This window comes from Malaya genurostris, chromosome 3 (genome assembly GCF_030247185.1).
Source record: "Malaya genurostris strain Urasoe2022 chromosome 3, Malgen_1.1, whole genome shotgun sequence".
Taxonomy (NCBI): Eukaryota; Metazoa; Arthropoda; class Insecta; order Diptera; family Culicidae; genus Malaya; species Malaya genurostris.
This window is the reverse complement of record NC_080572.1, coordinates 245,778,016-245,798,135: the sequence shown is the minus strand read 5'-3', so window position 1 is coordinate 245,798,135 and position 20,120 is coordinate 245,778,016. Positions and strand designations below refer to the sequence as shown.

General features: G+C 37.2%; 1 protein-coding gene and 1 long non-coding RNA gene across 4 annotated transcripts in view; one reads left to right on the top strand and one right to left on the bottom strand.

Moving 5' to 3' along the window:
- Window positions 1–20,120, bottom strand: part of LOC131436428 (zwei Ig domain protein zig-8) — a 353,158-nt gene that overhangs the window by 266,212 nt on the left and 66,826 nt on the right. The window lies entirely within an intron of this gene.
- LOC131436429 (uncharacterized) lies at window positions 12,376–15,136 on the top strand. Its single transcript, XR_009230622.1, has 2 exons — window positions 12,376–14,053; window positions 14,097–15,136. It is a non-coding gene; the product is annotated as an uncharacterized LOC131436429 (long non-coding RNA).

Here is a 20,120-nt window from a genome sequence, read left to right as displayed (position 1 = left end):
TTTGTTTCTGGATATGCTCATAAATGTTAGAAATTCAGTGTCATGTGGTTGTCTAACTGACTCTTACCACTAGAGCCAAATAATATCCCTTTTTCTCAATTGCTTACAAAATGTCAAATCATATTCCGACGGGCCAGTTGACATGAGATTTTGACAAGTTTAAATAAAAACAACTGTGTCGTGATGAGAGTAACAGTACTTTTTTCGACTTTATCACGTACACTAAAACAACTGAAAATATAAAATGAAAATAAAAAAAACTGGAGAACACGGTCTTGATTTGAAACCAAATTTCAATGTTTGTGGTTGCTTCCAAATATTAGATTGAGACTTTCAGTTGTTCAAGCATACAATATAACTATGACAATATAAAATTACTATAGCTGTTCAGGCGTCTACTTGTTATGGTCATTTCGAAAATATAGTACAATATTCAAACAATAACTATTAGCAGGAAACACCTTTGTCAAAAGCATAACTTTTCCTTAAACGATATATAATCATATCGTAATGATCGTCAAAGAATACCGATACAACTGAACTCACAATTTTGATGTTTGAAGCGCTTTCAAACATAATTTCCCGGTATATATTCATCAAACCCGTCCCGAAAATACCAATATTGTAAATGTTTTTAAGCAATATCGAAGAACCGGAAGATGCCATCTTGGATTTCCAAACCACTTCAAACATCGTTTTTCGTCATCTACTCATCAATCCCGTTCCGAAAATACCCATATTGTAGTAATTTCCATGGAGCCGGAAATTGTTTTCATTGGATGCAATAACCTCTTTTTACGAGGTTTGTTCGTAAAAAAAGTTTACGTTATTTGGGATTTGGCTCGTAAAAAGAGCTACGTAAAAAGAGGTAACGTAAAAAAAGTGTTCGTAAATGGAGGTTTGGGTGTATACTCATTCTGTCCGCAAAACATGTCTGTCACCTCATCGTTGCTCGCGTACAGCGTTGTACAGAAATCATTGTACGGAAATCACATGTCTGTCAGCGTCGTTTCCTTTTTCCGATTAGGGTGCATGTCATTGTTCAATTGTAACGTTTCATTACTCGTTTGTGGTGCGTGTCTTTGCTGGGTGTCATTGCTAAACTGCCAGCACGTTAAATCAAAATGACTGTTTAGTTAAAACAACAATCGATTAGTTGCACCAGATTTTAACCAATAAAATTCAGAAAAACAATTCAAATTTTAGTTGTTTTGTTTTCTAGTTTTATATAATAATTAGTGTTAAAAATATCATACCTACGTTTGTAATGACAATGCGAAAAACGTAATTTATTTAAAGCAGCTCAACTACATAAGTTTTGTTAGTTGATGCCCATAGAAATTTCTTTCCACATTCTTCTGCGGATCCAATTCAGAAATTATCGAAAGTACTGATTACACTTCTGGAATAGGATTTGCGTCTATTTGCCATATCAACGATTATAAGAAAGCCATTATCACTTCACTCGGTAAATTGAATGCGTTTTCAATATGTGTTTCTTTACGAATTGATTGAGAGCCAGGTAAATGTAGCAAGTATTGGTTGTCCACCAAAGATAATGTTGTGCAATATAGTTCCCTAAACTCCAGTAAAAAATCATGTGAAACTTATATGAATGTTCATCGTTATAATAACAAAATGCAATGCTCTGCTCATAAATCAGACTTTGATTGTGAAATTCTCTTCTGTCTTTATTACGTCCAGTAATATACTGAACACCGTAGCTAGATTAATTTTATCTCGATTTTCCGCGCAACCTTTCTCATCCCCTCCCTGGCCAAGCAAGCTTTGCTACCGGAAGCAATGAAAGCTAAATAAAACCAACCGGCAGGATTATTTATTCGTTATTCTAACCACAACAGTCCTGTTTGCGCCAAATGACACCGTACCGCTCTGCTCTGGAGTCATCCATCACCGCAATCGCACCCACCTGTCCGAGCCGGAATGCGGGTCAACCCGAGCCGGGAGCCAACCGAACAGTAATGGTCTAATTCAGTTCCATTTGTGTCGGCACCATAAATCCCAACGTTTGCCGACTATCTCGGGTGACCTCCATCCACTCCAGGTGTATTCTACACATGTTCATTTTGCGGATCGATGAGTTCACACAGGACATACAAGGACCGGTTGTACGAGATGATAACCGATAAATCCATCCCGCCGGCAAGTGGAAATCTTCGAGTATCCGCCGGCGAGGGTGTCGAGTCGATAGTCTTCATCGTACATATGTTAGCGATCATCGCCGTAGTATGGTGATTGATAAAATATTAACCCCACTGGCCCAGGGCCAATTATAATGTCACCCGACGGATGCCGGCCTTTGGCATCCCGAGCGGTCCGTCGAGTCTAGACCCGGTTAGCCTTTTAGACGAAATTGGTTTTTATTCTATCCGATACCCCAGAACGCTTGAATATTGAACCGGGAAATACATTATTTATAACAACTCTTCGAGCGCGGTAGCTGAATATTCTAGTGCGATGTGCTGTGCCGTGCTGTGGGTGTCGGGAGAAACAATCTCAACATAATAAAGCGATGGTTTTTCGACGAAGGATTGCGAAGTAAAAATCTGAAAAGAGCCGCGTCAAATCCCACCGCCTGGACCGGCCAGAATCCCGTCTCATCCCCTTCTGCGTCAACCGTTCTGTCTGACATCCAATCTGTTGCTGATCAAATCCACTGTTGTCTCACTCTCTCTCTCTCTCCCTCCTTTTCTTTTTTTTTTTCCTCGGCGGCTTTGCGACGGTTTCAGCCGTTTGCCTTTCGCCTTGAAGTGGCGTTATCTTCATAATACAAAACAGAATGTCGGAAGCGGGATTTTTTTTGGCACTGTGTGAATGAATTATTTATGATTGATGAAGTCGACTGGGACTGTATTTACATTTATATTGTTCACGTTTATGTCTATGGTGACTATTGAATTCACAGTTGAACTCTTGGCCTGAAAGGACTATGCACTCTCTTGATTGGAATAAGTTGTTTGAAAATGCAATACAATATTGTACCGATCACAAACAGCCACTTGGGGGATTCGGAAATTTTATCATCCGAAATTAAACAGAAGACACGCAATCCTTTCAGATCGCGATATTTAAGCTTATCTTAGCTTAGCTTAGTTGACCGCCCGTGAGTTTCCCGTGATTGATCAGATGCCAGTATGGTTGAACCAGGAATGTTAGTTCAACACTTGTTGTTACTAGAAATTCTCTACATCACCACAAGTGTCACGGGAGAGGATTGGTGGTAGTGGGTAAGGAAAAAGATCAGGATTTATCTTGGTAGATAATTTGATCTACTTATTCAACAGCTTGACTTGCTATGTGCAACAGACTAACAGAAGGACAATAAATAGCTCGACCAACAAAATACCAGGTGAGGCATACTTCTTGGAATTATCATACATAAAATTCATATCCGTCGTGTGAAAACAGAAAAAGGATTCACACTAAAATTTTCCGCGTCAATAACATTATTACCAACGCCCATACACCCACTCAGTCAAACAATAAAAATAGAAAATAAAACGCGTAAAAAGAGATCCCAGTATACACTCACAATTGGTGTTTGATCAGAAATACCCAATCAATATTCGCACTATGTAGTGATGCAGTCCCAGTCTTTCGACCTTTAGGTTTCACCCAGAGAAAACGCGTCACACGGAACGTCGACAAGCTAGTCAAAACAGTCTAATAAAACAGTCTAGTCCAGGGGTTCCCAAAGTGGTCAATATGGACCCCTTGGGGTCGATATCCTTTTTGCGGGGGTCGACGTAAACGAAAACTGACTATGGGGGTCGACAAGGTCTAGAAATCGACCCCTATTGTTTGATATAAGTTGTTATTTGAAATATTTGCGCTAAAAAAGTTGTGTTTATTTGATCATCCGCAGAAGTTGGTAGGTATTTTATATCAATATCAAAAACGTGAATAATCCACCTAGCAGTGAGATGATACCTTTTTTTATCAATCCGCATGTGTTTTTTTGCATGGATATTCTTAGGTGTTTTAGTTCTCATGACATTATTTTAATTATCGTCGTTTCAAACGGCAAATTGAGATTTTAATCACTCATTAACCTGTAATTTCGAATCTGCAAATCGTATCGAATTTCAATCTTAACGTGTGACATTCGATTGAACATTCCATGAGATGTCGAAGTAAGTTCCACTTTAGAGTTTTTCGTCATTATTTATGGTACTTCCAGAGCTGGTATTCAGGAACTAGCATAACCCAAAATGATTCGAATGGCCATAAATTAATACCCCAAACAATTTACATCTTCTATATCGGTATGAATTTTAAAAACTCATCATCTGTAATTCCAGAATCGGATAAAATTCACCAATTTTGTATGGGACCTTAAACCTTTAATTTGAATTTTTGTTTTTGAAGTTCGATTTGGCCTTTTTGAGAAAATGATTAAACTTTGAGAAACGATTCGAAACTGGATCCGGAGTTCTAAGATCGGTGTAGCCGAAATCAGATAAATTCACCTGAGCAGTGTGTAGACATCTTTGAAAAATTGTAGTGCGAATTAAAATTTGGGGGTACATTCCGAATCCAAAAAAGAATACCGCTTAAACTGAAATAAATTTATTTGATAATCGACTATCCAAATCTGCAAACCCGATAAACCTGATTAATTTATGTGAAATGGACATTTTTATACTAATCACCCTGTATCTCCTAAACCAGAAATCGGATCTGACTAATTTTTATAGGATTTTAAGACCTCTCATTTGAATCATAGATGATTCTTAGATTTCATTTGAATCTTAGATCGGTTCAGCCATCTACGAGAAAAATGAATTGCATTATTTTAATTTCGTTTCACATGTCATTCTGTGGTTCCGAAATCAGAGGTCGGATCCAAATTTGGAAGTATACTAGTTTTCATATGAATCTGAGTTTGTAGAAAACGGTTTAGCCATCTCCGAAAAAATTGAGTGAAATTATTTGTCACACACGCATTTGCTGATCTCGACGAACTGAGTCGAATGGTATATGGAAGTTATGTTCTTCCAGCTTTTATTGCTGTAAGTAGTTTAAATCAATATAATTATGGAATTACTTTCAACTCGAAAATGCTGATATCATCTGGTTTATAAATGCCATATTCGAACGATTATGTTGCCAAAAACGAACCGTGCTAAAATCGGTCCGAGGCAAATTGTCATGAAAAAAAATGCTGTACACAGTCTTTTTGGTACTTAGAAACAATTGTATGTCACAGTATAAAAATCGTGTTTTTCGTGGCTCCCAAGCATTTTTTTGTCATGCAGTGCTCAAAACTTCTACTGCTGGAATAAGGGGAAAAGTCGTTTACACAAAAATATTGATATCTCCGTTAAAAATGGACGGATTTTAACAAACTATGGCTTGTTGGATAGCTATTACCGTGCGAAATCTAAGTCTAAATACATAATCTGTTTTCAAGGTCAATTGTGACAGAATACTGTCAAAAAACAGACAGATACTGAAAATTTTGACATAAAACTCCGTATAACTCAAAAAGTAAACATCCTATCTCAAAACCATTCAATAGCGTTTTGGATGACGGGGAGACCTTTCATTTGCGACTAGTTTGATCAAAATCGGTCTAGCCATCTCTGAGATCTCGACCTCTTAGTTGACAACACACATACAGACACACACACATACACACACAGACATTTGCTCAGATCGTCGAGCTGAATCGATTGGTATATGACATTCGGCACTCCGAAAGTTTGAGCGAATTCTATACCTATTTTTTATATATATAAAACAGGTAAAAAGCATGACATTGAATTTTCAAAGGAATTTGTTGATGGGAGTCTACGGCCTAAGTTAATTTTAGTAAAGGGGTCCATGACCCAAAATAGTTTGGGAGCCCCAGATCTACACAGGCAAATTCAAGAGGATCTTAGAAAAATCAATTCCAGCCCGGCCGGGACTTAAAACTAATTGAGTACATCAGGAAAAACCCATCGGCGTCGACGCGGGATTTGGCCAAGTAGTTCAACACCAGCATCGGAATGATTCAACGGATCAATGTTCGGAACTCCCTGAAAACGTACAAGAAACAGAGGGTGCCGAAAAAGTCCCTGGTACAGCAAGTTCAGGTTAAAACAAGAGCGCGAAAACTGTATAACCGGATTCTACAGAATAAAGATGGATGCATCCTGATCGACGACGGAACCTACGCCAAGGAAGACTCTCGAGCGCTGCCCAGACCGCAATATTATACGAAATCGGTGTACCAGGACCTGGACGACGCTGACACCACGGTGGCGATGGAAAAGTTTGGACAGAAGATGTTGGTCTGGCAAGCAATTTGTACCTGTGGCTTGCGGTCGTCAATTTTCTTCACGAAGGGCACAATTAACGCCAAGGTGTACGAGGAAGAATGTTTGAAGAAGAGAATGCTGCCACTGTACAGAAAGCATAAGGCTCCTCCTCTCTTCTGGCCGGATTTGGCTTCAGCCTACTACGTCAACTCCGTTCTACAGTGGTTGTCAAAGAATAATGTACAATTCATGGAAAAGGGCATCAACCCACCGAACTGCCCGGATCTTCGGCCAATTGATAGCTACTGGGCAATTGTCAAGCGGCACTTTCGGAAGGAAGGTACAGTGTCCCGAAACATGCAGGAGTTCAAAAAAACTGGACAGCTGCCATCAGGAAAATCACAAAAGTAATTGTGCAGAATTTAATGAAGAATGTCAAGTCTAAAGTGCGAGCGTTTCACAGAAACCAGGATTTTCTTCAATATAATATGTGAAATGCATAAAAATGTAATTTTTCTACAATATATCGAAAACTGATGTCAAAATATGTTTTTCTTTCGCTTTTTTATTCAATAATCAATGTTGCTAACTACTTTTCGATACACTCCTTAGTAGCCTCCAAATGAGTCTAAATTTTTCGAAATCGATTCTTTCATCTTCGACAAATTTTGTTGCATAGAAAAACACTGGAATTTGTCGTTTACGTCACATATAACATTACATCTCTCGAACCGGCAATGTGTTCGCTATAACCCTTTCACATATGATTGAAATTGTTAGCTTTTAAATAAACTTAAGTTTATCGAGTTTCGTTGAGCCATCTTTGAGAAAATTCAACCGATGCGAAATGTGCAGTTAGTCGGTTACGTCATATAGGTATAACAACATATTTCCGGATCACGGAGGCGTCATCCGTCTGATCTTTACACTTGATCCACAATGCAACAGTAGCTTTCAAAATAGACTTGGTTTGTTAAAATCGACTCAGCCATATCTAAGGAAATTGAGCGGAAAAAAACAATACGTTTTGTCCTTTACGTCACTTATAATATTATTTCTCCTGTACCAGAGGTGGCAACTATTTGAGCTTCAAACTTCATCAATGGTACAATAGTAGCTTTCAAACGAACCTAAACGAGCTTGTTGAAATCGGCTCAACCTTCTTGGAGAAAATGACATAAGTGACGTAAACGTCAAAACTCAATTTTTCTATATGCTCGGTTTTCTTGTATTTGGATTTGACGATATCAATTATTTTTAGGGTCATTCGAGACTAAAATTGGGTTATGGATCGATTTAAAATATCATATGGCTGACACTTCAAGTTTCGGAGATACAATCGTACAAGTGACGTAATAGACATACTATTTTTTTCTTTCCGCATAGTTATTTCAGAGAGTGTCCTATGATCACGTTCAAATGTATTATTGCTGATACGCTTGATCGGAGAAATGTTGCCGAATATGTGACATAAACACTGAAGCATGCTTTTGTGAACTACTCGAATAAAACTGAATTATTCCCAAAATTTCATTTCCAAATAGAAAGATATATTCGTTTCCCTTACAACTTCACAATTCCGTATAGCGTTTTGTTTCTCCGAAAAAGGCAATCCGATTTTCGCAAAAATATTTTTTTCATTTATCGACCTTAAAAACGAACGCCGTTGTCACAGCAATTGCAAACGAGTTTGTGACTAGAAACGATGGGCTTGAAATTTTCAGATTTATTATTATTAGTTTTACAAATTGATACGAGGAATGAAGCTGTTGCTGGAGTTCTAAAAAACTAGTCATTGAATAATCAAACGTCCAACGTTGTCTTGATTATTCGTAAAATGTTCGATAGGATCCTTTCTATTATATGAATTAACGAGTTCTCCATGTAGTCAAAAACTTTAAAAATATTTATATGAAAGATTATGTTTATTTAAAGTTGGCTTTTTGGTCAAACGTTGCTTCACAAAATATTTATTTTGCGTTAAAAACCGACGTTTCAAAGGAGTATTTCTTCATCTTCAGGGATATTTCTTCGAAAAATCGGTTTTTAACGCAAAATAAATATTTTGTAAAGCAACAGTTGATCAAAAAGCCATCTTTCAATAAATTACAAAAAAGTGGTCGTATCGTCTTCACAATATATAAACGATTAAGAAAAAGGCCCCAATAAACTACTAGGTACATTGAAACAGTGATTTTTTTTTGTTATTTCCATTGTAGAGATTTTATTTTCAAATTAAAAGACGGCTTTTTGGTCAGTTGATTTCCCGACAAAATATTTATTTTTCGTTAACGACCAACGTTTCAAAAGGTACGTTTGACCATTAAGGAAAAATAAATGTTTTGATGATAAACCAATTGACCAAAAAAGCCGTCTTTTAATTTGAAACAACATTAATTGGTCTCACCTGCAGCAAATTGAGAAGTTTTAGAGGTTATTGCCGTTGGACTCGAAGGTCAGGAAATTTTCCAGTCGTTTTATGCAGAGCAGAGAATCATGCCCGGCTGGGCGGTTCAGAGTACAAGGCGTTAGTCCAACAAGCCAGATGTCATAGATTTGAATCCACACTTTTGAAAGGAGTCATAGTAGCACTGACCATGCGATAGTCCGGTATACTTATGAGTCGGCTGCGAAGTTTGTAGTGTCCTGACCAGTGTAGTAAAATTTAATTCATTTCAATTGAAACTGAATGTGAAACACAATGACAATATCTATACTGCCGTAAACTTCACGATCTGACTCACACAACGTTCGCTGACGTACCGAACGGGCAGCATTCAGTTCTTCAATCGATTCTCTTCAAATCAAAGCTCAGTTTAACCACCGTCAGTTGATATCTTGAAGTAACTAAATATTTCTTTCATTAGTGTGAGAGCGGCCTTCAAATGAGGTTCATGTAAACATTCGAGTTGGTTCAAGATAATAGATGAAAGACAAACTAGGTAGCTTTTTTATCAATTACAGAATACTTATAAATTAATAGTCTCCTCTTTTAGTTTTCATTTTTAATACTTCACTACATTTATAATTCTATTCATTCGAACTTGCTCACTACCAAGAGCGAAGGCAATGATGGAGCTAGACTACTTGGCACTTGAGAATGAGCAAGCAAACCTTCAAATGACTAGATACGATTATTCAACTAACGGTGAATTCTAGGATCTTTACTTGAAAATTGCAGCGAAAGTTATATGAATTTGTATCGATATGCTGACGGTCAGTGGCCTCAAATTTCATTTTCATCTGATATCATTTGATTGAAAATGAAATTTTACCGCACTGGCCCTGACTTTGCTTTGGGAATCGAACACAGGTAGTTGGTTTGAGTGAAAGGTGATGTTCACAGCGTGATAAACTTTCATACTTCCTTAAATTTAATGAATTCCACCTGTTCTACTCTACCTATTCGTCATCTAACACTCGATGTGAATAGACGAATAACCTACTACGACTAATTTCGATTTTGTTTTATTTTTTATTCGCAGTTGTCTACCTACCCAAGCTATGGGTAAAAACCGCCATAGATCCGAGAAGGATCCAAAGGATGCTAAGCGTCTGAAGCCAAGTGATGTACAGGTAAACGACCGTTTGCCGAGTAAAAACGAATATGCTGATCTGCCAGTTGATGTCGAAGAGGAACTGCAGAAGAAGGAAAACATGCCGCCTTTCTACCTGAAGGGCTTCCCACCAACTCTACGCTCGGATTTCAACACACTGATCAGCAAAGGACTACAGGCAACAATCCGTTTATGTACTGAAGGCTACAAAATAACTGTTCCGGCTTTGAACCACTACAAGGAGTGGAATGCTATCTAAAGCAGACAAAAGCGGAATACTTCACACACGATATTGCCGCCAACAAACCTATGAAGGTTGTACTTCGAGGACTACCTGACATGATGGAAGCCGAACTAAAGCAGGCACTGTCGGAGGCTGGACTAAAGCCTTTGATGGTATTTAAAATGAAGCGCCATAATACGGACAAAAAGTTCAGAGATCAACTGTACCTGATTCATCTGGAGAAGGGCTCCATCACCATGAGTCAACTGAAAACGATTAAATCGTTATTTCACATAATCATCGAATGGCAAAAGTATAAACCGGTACATCGGGATGTCACACAGTGCACGAACTGTTTGAACTACGGCCATGGAGCGAGAAATTGCCACATGAAAAGTCGGTGCGGGAAATGTGCCGAACCACACAATACCAACGATTGCCTAGTAGATGACATCGCTGTAAAATGTGTGAACTGTGATGGCGACCATCCATCTACTAGCAAATCGTGTCCCAAACGTGCTGAGTTCACAAAAATTCGACAACAGGCGTCCCGCAAACAATCAACGCGCAAGAATGTTCCACAGAAGGATGAAATTAATTTCCCACGGCTTCCACCGAAGAGGGATATTCCGAATTTACCGCCACTTCCTCGCAGCAATCCAAAGACTTCAGCCGCTGGATCTCAAAAAGAATCTTCCTCAAGAATCCCTCCTGGATGGGGCAATAATCAACCACAAGCAAAGGATGACTCTGGTGATTTATTCTCTGCTGAACAACTGATCGTCATTTTTGAAACAATGACAACAAAACTACGAAACTGCAGAACGCGGTTAGATCAAATCAACGCCTTAGGCAAATTCATCATCGAATATGCAATATAATGAGTTGGTTATAGTAAATTGGAATGCTTGCTCACTCAGGAGCAAAACTGCTGAATTGTCCGACTTTCTTCAAGAGAAGAATGCCGATATTGCTATTTTAACTGAAACTCATCTTAAACCTGAAATTTCTATTTTTATTTCCAATTACAGGATTCACAGGCTCGACAGGACAACTACCAGAGGAGGGGGAGTTGCCATTGCCATTAAACGATCCATTCAGCACAGGCTTCTGTCAGCCTTTAAATTGCAACTCATAGAAACCATCGGAATTGAGATTAAAACGACGATGGGACCCATCATCATCATTGCAGCGTACTGCCCCAAACAAACCAATCTTCGAGATGGTACGTGTGCATCATTGAAGCGAGATCTGGCTATGCTCACTCGACGACAGAACAAATTCATCATTGCTGGGGACCTGAACGCACGGCATGAGCTGTGGGGAAACAGAAGACAGAATCGAAACGGATTCGTACTTGCCGAAGATTACGAAGCTGGACAATACAACATCTTCGCTCCGGATCAACCAACGCGACTTTCCAGATCGGGAGTTCATTCCATTTTGGATATATTCATCAGCAACATCGCCGTAGACAGCTCACCGGTTGTCTTCAACGAGCTCTCTTCTGACCACTTTCCAGTAATATTGACGTTGGGATCTTCACCAGAAACAGTGCCTATTCAACCTCGGAGGAACTATTATCGCACCGATTGGGTCCAATTTCAACATATCGCCGACCAACTTATTAAAATCGATTTGCCACTTGATTCCCCGATGGAAATCGATGCAGCCCTATCTTCCTTCCAGCATTCAATCACAGTCGCTCGTGATAGGACGGTTCCAGTACAACATATGCCGTGTTCCTCTCTTCATATTGACAGTGTCACCAAGAAACTCATCCGACTTCGAAATATCTACCGGAGGCAGTATCAACGAACTGGCATCCTAGATGAAAAGACTTCTTATAATAACTTAACTAGGATAATCCAGGAAAGGATATCTGAGCATCTCAACAGGAACTTCCACCAACGCTTCGAGAAATTCTCCCACATTCAAAGCCCTTCTGGTCCTTAACGAAGGTGCTTAAGAAAAAACCGAAGCCTATTCCTCCTCTGATGTCACCCCAGGACGTAGCTGAAGGAATACCTTTAATCACACCAGTAGAGAAGTCAAATGCGCTAGGCAAGCAGTTTGTGTGTTCTCACAATTTAGGACTCAACATTGTTAGTCCACATGAAAGAGCCGTTGCTGATAGCGTAGCTGAGGTTGACCAATCAGACAGCTTGGTTCCTGAGGAAAGTAGAGTCACTGCGAATGAGCTGATGGCTATTGTGAAAAAATCCAAAAATATGAAGGCCCCCGGTTTCGACAACACATTCAACATTGAGCTGAAACATTTGAGTATTCGCTCATTTGTCTTCTTAGCTAAAATTTTTAACAGGTGCTGGGAGCTTGGTTACTTCCCTTCAAAGTGGAAGTTAGCTAAAGTTATCCCAGTTTTGAAACCGGGGAAAGATCCTTCCCTTTCCAAGAGCTATCGGCCCATCAGCTTACAGGTCTGGACGCTTTAACGGAATATTTTACAAGCTGGAAAATTGTAATCAATGCAGCAAAAACTCAGGTCATCTTGTTTCCACATTCAAGATCTCCAAAACTTGTTCCATCAGACGAATGCCGAATACGATTCGGTGATGAGGTCATCCAATGGTCCGACGAAGTTATCTATCTAGGACTCACCTTTGACAGACATCTGATATTCAGGTCACATGTTGACAAAATCGTTCAAAAATGCAGCATACTCATTAGGTCTCTGTATCCGCTGATTTGTAGAACATCTAAACTTTGCCTGAAGAATCAGATGGCTGTATATAAACAAATCATCTACCCCGCAATTGAATACGCAGTCCCTGTTTGGCGGGGTTGTGCACGAACACACAAACTTAGGCTTCAGCGCATTCAAAGTAAGATCTTAAAGATGATTCTAAATCTACCCCCTTGGACAAGGACTAGTGAAGTACATGAGATGGCCTCCCTGGATATACTAGAACAAAAATTCGAACAATACTGCACGAAATTTGAAGAGAGGTGCTCAATCTCTGAAATACAAATAATTCAAAATTTGTACGTATTAGGTTAGGGATAGTTATAAGTAGGTAGATATTTTATTAATAATTAAAATAAATGTTATGATTAAACATTAGCATGTAAAACAAGAGTAACTAAAACACCTATTATTAATAACGAATCGTATGAACAACAAAGATGAAAGGCCGAAGGGTCAAAACACTTGTACTGTAAAATGTTGATGTAAAACACAAAATATAAGATTAATAAACAAATATTTATGCAAAATTCTACTCTACCTTATGAAATGGCGAAGTTTCATGTGAACGGTAGAGATAAAATCGATCTGTGCTGGTCGTTGTGCGGCTATTTGAAATGTTAAATTGGAGTACGATTGGAAGTACAATTTTGAAGCTCTTTATTCCGCCCGTCAACAGAAAAACGTTTTGATGAGACTAGTCCACAATCCGACAAGGTGTGGAATAGTCGGAAAAATATAGTAATAATATTAACAACACTTTCATATAATTTCCATACTTCAAAGTGACACTCATGCTATTCAAATTATTCAAATTTGATTCATCTTGCACGTTGGTCATTTCCATAAACATCTCTCGTATGACTTTTATTTGATGGGCTCTCATATCGATATCAAATATGAATATTTATAGCGCCTTCCAGTTGCTAAAATATAAACACATTTGTATTGAATTGAACAAATGGAATTTTACTTAGCAACATCCTGTTGCGCAAACAAATTTGCCATTATAAAAACACCAGCAACGGTCGGGAAATTCACAGTTCTTTTACGATTCTGTTCAAGATGAAGTTCTTGTTGCTTGCTGTAATTTTCGCAATCGTTGCTATTGCAGGTGCTGTATTCCAAACTGGTAAAGATTCGACTAACGAAAATGTTGCGGTGAACTACATACCAGGAGATGACTTCGCATCGAATTTTATACCACGCCAGGCTCCTCCCCCCCTTTTTTAATAAGTAATGCCTACATGCGTTCTTCGGTCGGAAACGGTAATGAACTCCCAAATTTGACTTAAAAGAGGAGGTATTCCTGATATGGCAGAACAATTCGAATGATTCTAATAAAGTCTTTTTTTTTCATGTGGAGCACATTTTTTTTGGAGTGTTATATAGGAGATCCAAAATAGAACTGAAAACTGGAACAAACGTATCCCCAGCAAACCGTTCTAGTTCTATTTATTCGAACAGTTCTTCTATTCAAAATTGGCATACGCTGCCGTTCTTTTTTTCTGTTTTAAAACACGAGTAAAACACTGCTGGGGCTGCCAGTTTTTCTTGTTATAAAATCCAGATTTAAATTTTAAAACTGACATAAATTATGCAACTAGAACTGGAACACTACTGAATATGCCCTAAAAATATAAGCTAAATACATACCCTAAAATTACATGAGATACGTCTGAGGAATGTCGCTTCCTAATAGCAAGTGATACAAAACGGTTCGATGCCCTAACAGGTTTGCTTTGATCGAACGAATCGTTGCATTACACATACGACACATTCGTCATTTGAGGTCATAATTATAGTTTCATTCCAGCTAAACTCGAATACAAATTGGCGTACCGAAAATCGAACACAGCAAGCGATGTAAAAAATTGCATACATTTGAGTTATTGATATTATTCCTTCAGATACAAGACAAATACAAATTCAGGTGAACGAGAGTCAATATTCGTGGTTTTCGATCTTATTTGAGTTTTTCACGAGAACTAAAAGTGTTGTACTGTGAATAAGTATCATGTGCGCCCGCACATAAGTAACGATGCAGGACAATCAATGTTGATAGCTGGTTCTACATCAATAGCTCAAACAACCTCCAGAAGTCTCGCGGACCCACTGATACGTAGAATCGTCATCTGGAAGACACTCGTATTATATTCAATCCACCGACCATTGCCGATCGCCAGCTGCAGGCTGAATCTGCCAGAATCGACCTTTGCGACCGAAATACGTCACTACCCTAATGATAATACCCTAGTTTTAAGTTAGTCGTTAATCAAGATTAGAAAATACCCTTGGCATCTTAGAGCATTAGCAGTGTGCCTTTAAATATATTATTATTGAATAAAAAAAAAGTTTGAATAGCTCAACCTCCAGGGGTTAATCATTATAGTGTTTTTTTTTTTTTCCAAAACGATACTGATTGAGGCAAAATTAAATGTCCAATCATGTCATCATCGTCAGTTCCATCAGATTTCGCAGTCTATTGTCAGCTTCAATAGAACTAGCATACAACATTCTAACATACTATATTCCGGAATGAAAGCACTTGCGATCTCATACAAAGTTCATAAATTTTATTTGCATCCTGCCTCCGGTTCCGAATGCGTAAAAATAAAATGAAAATAATTTCCGTAACTTTTTTCGAAGATGAACCAACCGATTTTTACTATTTTGATTTAAACTGAGAGACCTTCAGAAATAACCCGATTTTCATTCAGATCTAATTTCTGGTTCCGGAGAAATAAACTCATATAAGATTTTCATAAAATCAACAGGTTTGATATTCCCATAAAAATAGCATAGTCTGACCACCGGTTCTGACATTACAAGGTGATGAAATTCAAACCGCCCGAGAAAATCGCGAAATATCTTTATCCTTTTTATGCTCGAATATTTCAATTTGTAGATCATCTTAGTTTATGGCTATACGAGCTGTTTTTAATTATTCTGATCCCGTCATTTATTTCGAACTGCCATTTCAGTCGAAGGAGCCAAAATTTTGAAAATTCTTTTAAATAGGGCTTAAAACTGTTTTATTTTGTAGTTTATATTAGCTTTGTGTATGCGTACGACAGATTTTGATAATTTGGATTTTTATATCATGTTTTCGGCATGCAGTTTAAACTACCCTATGATAAAAAAAGAACCGGAATTTTCATTTTAAAATTCCCGCGCTTGTCCAATCGGTAAACTTTTATTCTCTCAACGTTGGCAACACTTTTATACACATTCTGTCAAATTTTGACGCATATCGTACGATTAGTTTTTGTTTGGCGTCTATACAAAGAAGTTGAAAAATTTTCGTGTGGCGAGTTTTTTAATAATGAAAATTCATATTAATGATTTGAATTTTATTATACCGGTACCCGGTTTCCGGTTCCGGAAATTCCGGAAATAGTGGGCAAAATTTATAAAATGGAATCACTTCATTTTCTCAAACAAGGTTGAATTAATTTTCACTAAATTAAATTCAAATATAGTATTTGAATGTAGTAGTATTAAGGAAAAGAAGACTAGTAACTGGGTTTCAATCTGTTTTATTTGTGTAGTATTTTGATGATTCTTGCTATAATATATAGAAGATAATGAATAATACGAGAAAGGCATCATTTCACATCTAGGTGGAGTAAAACAGAAGTTCATATGTTGTAGTTGAGTTCACCCAAATAACATTTTAAATATTAATAAATATTCGTAGCTGTTTCCGATGCTACATCATGAAACTTTCATTAAAACGTTAAACTCTACGAAAGCCTACTGAAACTCACTATAAAAGCATATTCCTGCCAACTGGACCATTCTTCATAATGTTTATAAAGCAAAGTGAAGAATCAGCATAAACTTTTTCGAAATGATTCCAAATTCAAAAAAATTTTGAAACCAGTATTACAATCAACATTAAATTTATGCGCATATAATGAATTCCTCAATAAACTGTCATTTCGATAGTATTTTTTTTTTGAATATGTGTGCGTGTGTCGGTTTTGAATGCTATCAGTAAGAATATATTATATTTTAAATACGAGTTTGAGGCTTTTGATTAATGTAAAAACTTCATGCGCTTTTATTTTTGTCGTGAATGTATAAATAAAATTCGAATTTTTCAATTAAAATTTAACCTAAATTATTACTAATCACCTTGAAATAAATGCAGTTTTTGCGAAAGTTTCCATGATTTGTAAAGATAAATTTTTGTGATTCATCGTCATTTTCGTATAAATCTGTTTCGTTGCGTCAAAACTTGTGCAAACGTTCTGAAAATGAATAAAAAAAGTCAGTCATATTTCCTTGTTGTTTGTATTTCGAATTTTTTTTCATGTCTATAAATGCTACGGTATAGAACATCAAAATGGCGGTTGTGAAATTCGTCTTTAATGCAAATTATACCTAACCTAAGAAGCAATAAATCAAATAGCCCACAACAAATGAGTCATAAATGTTCTTTAGAACCATCAAATTTGCTCTAAGTGAAACCGTGATATAATGAACACGCACGCATACAGAACTAGATTTATGAAAGAATTGAACTGACAATAATGTATTAAAGAGAATTTTTGAAAGTAATATTGAGGTTGTAAAGTAATATATTATGGTAGAACAAGTTGTTTTATTTTCAGTCCGGGTAAAAGGTTTCATAGCAGCATGAAAAGCTATTACATCACTTGTCAAAAGAGGCACGCATTGAAGTGGTCATAAAACTTGTAGCGACTGCAGAATCAATTTCAAAACTCCTATAAATTGTAATCAGAACCATAAGACATTTGAACTGTTACTTGGGTATTAAACTCTAGATCAGGATGTAGAGATGATGAATAAAAAAGTAACAGTCGTAAAAATTTAGAGGGATTTTTGAAAATTGTTGAAATATTTATTTAAAGTATATTTATTTAAAAGTACGCAAAATATTGAATGAATAATATTCCAATCAAAATTTTGTTAAGCCATGCCAACGCTCCCGAGATACTGAAAGAAATTTATTTAAAATTTCTGTATAAACCTGGAGAGTCGTATTTGATTTCTTATTATTTCAAAATATATACATATATATTTTCATATATAGCAATACATTTTCATATATAGCAATATGAAACCGACTTTTGAATCAAGTCCCGAAGTTCTCTTGCTTCCCTAGTCTGCTGTTGAATTTGATCCGGATCGAACTTTCGGTTCGGGAGTAACAGTAACAGTAACAGTAAAATTCCATGCACTGGATATTATGGTTGCAAAAGCATCTTTCATTCCCGCGGAATACGAGTAAGTGTCTCTGCTTACATATTCGCCCAGCCGTTTTTGTTCGCGTTTCGGTAGCAGCTATAGTAAGAAGGTGAATGGATGAGTCATATGGGAGCTATTGGAAGTCTACCCGTATCCACTGGCAAGAGCTTGAATCGATGGTGGCCTCACTTCACATCACATCACGTCACAAAATAAATTAAAATCACAGAGGACAGACATACAAGCTAGTACAAACTTTTTTAAAAAAGCGGCTGCTGGGCTGCTCGAAGCGCCTCTACAGGCGAATTGCTACTTGGTGATTGCTTTCTAAAACAACCGTTAAATTTGATGCACACATTGAAATCTCTACTTGGGTGTCTGTTCTCTGTGTTCTCTGTGTTCTCTGTGTTCAAAGGAAATTAATAAAATGCACACGATTTCTTCAGTAATCGATTACCCGATTTTTTTTCAGCTTCGATTTAATTAAAAGGCCCTATAGTAAACGAATTAAAAAATAAAATGAAAGTGGCTCAGAAACTGCTCGATAAATGCTCACAAACTTTGATCCAAATGTAAGGTCTTACAAACTCATGAAACCCTATCGCATTTCACTCGGATGCGACTTCCGGTTCGTAAGATTCAAGAGTAACATCGAAACATCGAACAAAATACTTAAATAGCTGAAGACCAAATACATTGATTTTAGGTAAGCCGGATCGTTGTTCCCGGATCCGAAAGTACCGGAAAAAGTGATCGTGTACTTCAAACCAGAAATCACTCCAATTTCTTAGGAATCTCAAAAACGGTACTCTCTTCATTTTATTATTGGAGAAGACTGAGTCGATTTTCAAATTTGAATCCCAATGAATGGTTTTACGGTCTCATATATTGCTATTGACTTTTGTTCGAATCCGACTCCCGGTTCCAGAACAACAGGGTGAAGTGGGTTTGAAATTTCAAATCGTTATTTAGAGCAGCAGTGCAAAAAAACACGGAGAATTCCTATAAGCTTGACTCAAAATTGTTAATAAATTTAGAAGGTTATGCTAGTTTATGCTCAAATAAACTTTTTTGTTCTTACTCAAGATTTAAGTTTCAATTTATTTGAAAAATCCCTTAGTAATTGATGTGAAGACATGAGTTATATAAAAAAGGTAAACTAAAACAGGATTTCACAACCGTCACAGTTTTAAAACTTCTGTTTTATAAACAGAAACTGGAATTCAATAAGAACCGCTAAGCAGACGTCAAAAGTGTTCTGTGAATAGCAGAAACTTTACGTTTGCTTAGCGGTTCAAATTGAACTGCCGAGTTTTGCATTAATCATTTCAATTTGAGCTGCTATGCAATGATGAGTCAAAGACGGAACGTAAACATAATGAGAACGGTTATGTGTCCCAGCATAAAATTCGATTAACCGCTGAATGACTAAGCTTTTGGTATTTTCAAACAAAATGTTAGGATAGTAATAATTTTATTTTTAAACCCCTGCTTCTCAGAAACTGTAGTAAAAAAATTGTCACTTACTTTTCTCTAAGATGGCGTGACCGATTTTCACAAACTTAGACTCAAACGAAAGGTCTTTTAGTCCCATAGCTCGCTATTGAATTTTATCTTTATCCGATTTCTGGTTACGGAATTACAAGGCAATATGTGCAAATCTATGAGAAAATGCACATTAAATTTTCTCGGAAATTTCTTAACCGATTTTCACAAACTAAAATGTAAATGTAAGGTCTTGAAATTCTTAAAAAAAATCCTCAAAAAGTTGATCCAGATCTGACTTTTAGTTCCGGTATTACAGCGCGATAAATGAAAAAATTTCAATTTCATGAGGAGCTTAAAAAAAGTAATGGCGAAACGAGGTGCAAATTTTTATAAAACTTACTGGCAAATTTATCTAATTAGCTCGCCTTGCTAGTAAGTGGATATATAAATCTACTTTGGGACTACTAGTCCCCGGTTTCCGCTTCCGAACGCACCGGTATTAGTGACGAAAAGCTTCAAAAACGGAGCTCACTTTGATTGCTCAACAACGTTAAAACAAATTTTCACAAATTAAAGCTCTCAATTTCATCCCGATCCGACTTCCGAGTACGCATCGGTACGTGCTGGTACGGAAAAAGAAAACACCACCGCCCAGCACACAGCTT